Consider the following 3,776-nt stretch of genomic DNA (forward strand, 5'->3'; position numbering starts at 1 on the left):
TATTATCGCTTATACTACAAATAAGTAGTAACCTTTTGAAGTTTGTCTGTTAATAGAAACACATGATAAAGTGAACTCTGGGTACTTCTTTTAAACTGTTTTAATTGCTTACTATCTATAACAAGTATAAATTCATTAAGTGTTCATTATGAATAGACATTTTGGACTCCACTCATGAAATTACACTATATAGATTATTGTTATATAGATTCGCCATGGAAAACATGTTCAGCAAATGTAAATTATGAATTGCATTCAAAGAGTAATTTATAAACTAATTTTTTGTACATTTTTGCTAGAGAAATTGCAGGTAATTGAGGAAATAAGTTTTGTTTTCTATTTCCATCCATGGACGAAACTGCGAAGCGACACTGTACCGGAGAAGTTGGTGGCGGCAGCGGCGGCAAAAAAGGAGGAGGAGGAAGATCCGATGGCGATTTTGAGCCGTCAATGGGTAGATTTACAAATCATATAATAATTGATGTGTTGGAAAAAATGGATTTGGCATCTCTTTGCACCTCTGCTTGTGTCTCTCCAACCTTCAATTCTGCCGTTGCATATCATCTTCCTTTTGTTTCGTCTTCCGATCTTTCTGTAAGTTGATTTTTCTTTTTTTTTTTCTAATTAAATGCCCTAATTTTATTGTGTATGATTTAATAGTAGACTAGCCAAAACTACTGGAGGCATTTTCTGGGCTTCACTTTGCTAATGCGTATGTGGGCATTAGCAAGTGTAGCTGGTTCAAACATTCATGATAAGATAGTGTGATGAATCCTCTTATTATTGAATAGAGTAAAATGCATGTGGAGAATGTAGCATAAACGACTGTCCATTTGACCATCTTTAGTTTTGCTAAATGCGATTCTTACTTCTGGGATGAACTTTTCATACTAGTATCTTTGATTTACAGGGATTCTATCTGGATGAAGAGACTCTAAAACATATTTTGCGTAGGGTCCCAGGAGCCAAGAGTTTAACTATTGAGTGCCTCCGAATGAGGAATGATTCCTCCATCATCAATATTCTCGGTGAGCATATCGAAGATTTGAGTTTGCTCAAATGTACCTGTCTGTCTTACGACATTCTGCGTGCACTTGGAGAATGGTGCCCCAACTTAAGGTATTCTCCTATGTCAACATATTGGTAAATTGTTATTAAATGCTTCGTTGATTATAGTTTCCCATCTTTGATAATAAGAGCTTTAGAAGTGGTTGCAAATTGCAATCAATTTATCAGGGCTTAGAAGGCGTTCATCGCCTCCATTGATAGATTTCAGACTGTTATTATCCTGAAATTCTCTCTGCATAAATGGATTTTATTTAGGTCTAATGGTTCACTGGAGCCATTATCTTTCCACTTGCTGAAGCTGATTTGCAATTTTATTCACGATATATCTGAAGCAGATTTGTTGATTTAAATAACTCGTTTGGGAACCAATTCATTTAAATTTGAATTTTTTTTTCTTTGCTGCCCTTGATGATATCTGAACTTCTTTAGGCTGCTTGGGCATAGAAAACTTGAACTGCATTATCTTTTGCACTTGGATTGATTAATTTCACTCTATATCTCCACCTTCGGAAGATGGAACAGTCGAGCTATAATAATGTTCATTGTGGTTACACCTACAATATCTTTCTTTCATACTTTTGTCACTTCTTCCTGGATTTGTTTCCAATGTATGTTTTCTTATTTCACCTTTTTCTTTTTCTGAATCAGGTCCTTGCTTATAGAATTTGCTGGGTGTGATGCACCAGAACTTTTCAAAAGGAAACTTGCAGAAATGCTCCAAAAGGTGCCCTTGTTAGAGGTAAAGTATTCTCATCTTTCACATATTTTTCCTTTCTTCTTCAAATTTTCCCTGATGCCTCTTCAAGCTAATTACTCTTTAGAACAAGAGTTTTCCTTTGATGTTCAATTTCATGAGTACTTTTCTTTCCTGCAGTCGCTGTCCATAACAATCCGAGGGACCTCACGTGATGTATTTGATGTACGACCTCTTGGACAATTTCTTCCCCCAAGTTTAAAAAATTGAAGTTACAGCAAATGGATGCACGCCTCTTTGTCTTGTGGTTAGATGCAATCAGGAAAATCCCTCTGTTCAACTTGCGAAGCTTGTCGCTTGTCTTGGACCTTATATCAGATGATCTTCTCATCACAGTTGTGCATCCTCTTCCTCATTGGTAGAGCTGGATCTTGAAGACAGACCTTTTACATTGTCATCGGTAGGGGACTTGACCAACATTGGACTACAGGCTCTGAAGTTCTGCGAGTGTCTAATTTCCCTCTCAATTGTTCGAAGTAAAATGAATTGTCCTGCTTCATTTACAAGAGTGGACAATAAAGGCATGTTCCATGTTTCTGCAGGTTGTAAAAGGTTGGAATCAGTGAAACTTGGTGGGTTTGCAAAGGTTACTAAAGCTGGATATTTGTCAATTCTGTATTCATGCCGGAATCTGAAGAAATTTGAAGTGTTTACTTCACCTCTATTATCAGACTCGGTGATTGATAATATGACAGGAGTTGCAAGGTCCGTAGTTGAATTAAGGTTGTCATCATGCATTCTTCTAACTAGTGAAGCTTTGGAGCATTTGTCCTCGTTTCGTAAGTTGGAGGTACTTGACACAAGTGGGTGCGAACGCATTGGAGATCAGGTTCCCTTCTACATATCAAAAGTTACTACACTCACAAGACTAAACTTAGCAAAAGCTTGCATCACCGATGTGGGTCTTGCTCTTCTCGGTGCGGGAGACTTACCAATTGTGCAGTTGTGCATCAGAAAATGTGAGAAAGTAACTGACAAGGGAATTAAGTCTTTATTTCATGCCGATAGGAAAATTTGCAAGACGTTATCGGTGTTGGATGTTGGTTACATTCCCAAAATAACTGATGCAGCTATTTTTACCATTGCAACTTCTGCTAAGGCATTAACTGATTTATCTTTAAGGTTCTGTAATGGAGTCACTGATGCTGCGGTGCAGATGCTGATGGATCGACCAAACCACAACAGTAGTCAACTACAAATGCTTGATATTTGCAGCTGTCAAGGTCTGTCTGCTGAGGCCATAATGCTACCTCTGCACCTGTATGCTTTCCATCGTTTGCGCTGGCTCGGTATTGGACTTACTGACATAGTTGCTAAGAGAGGCATTTTCACCGCAATCTGCGAGGCGCGACCCAGGCTTGTTGTGTGCAGTGTTTGCTGCGACTTTGGGTGCTGTGATGGCTGGCAATGAAACAAAGTCCGATGACTGAAACTTAGCTTTTTTCCCTTTTTTTAGGCATTATTGTGCTTTATTTGCTCTGTATTGTAATCAACCTTTTGAATTACAATGAATATCAAATGCTTTTTTTTTTTGGACCTGCGATTGTAATTGCTCATTAAGTATCAATTCATTGCTACTAGCATCAATTGGCATTACCACTTGGACACACCATTGCTAGCTATATGTGAAACAAACACCTAATTTTGTTATTTTCACTCTCTTACCCTACTATGGATTACCACCTACTTCAATGGCAGGTGCATTAACTACTTATCTGCCCCAACTCCTTAGGTTTCTGTTGATCACATTCTCAATAGCAGGCCCTCTTATCTCTTCCTTCTCCGAGCTCTAGTTATGAAAGAGGGAACTGACTATCCTCAAGCTCAAGCCATCTGCTCCACCACAACCCCCGTCTTGTGCCCCCAAAATTTCTTTTATAGTTCTCAAATTTCATGTTTTGCATCATCTTTTTTACAACATTAATAATGAGCTTGTGGTTATGCCGATTAATTC

General features: G+C 38.2%; 1 pseudogene; it reads left to right on the forward strand.

The window, feature by feature from the left end:
* Positions 1-41: 41 nt before the first annotated feature.
* LOC124894571 lies at positions 42-3,248 on the forward strand (annotated as a pseudogene).
* The last annotated feature ends 528 nt before the right edge of the window (positions 3,249-3,776 follow it).

This window comes from Capsicum annuum, unplaced genomic scaffold, assembly GCF_002878395.1.
Source record: "Capsicum annuum cultivar UCD-10X-F1 unplaced genomic scaffold, UCD10Xv1.1 ctg75449, whole genome shotgun sequence".
NCBI lineage: Eukaryota > Viridiplantae > Streptophyta > Magnoliopsida > Solanales > Solanaceae > Capsicum > Capsicum annuum.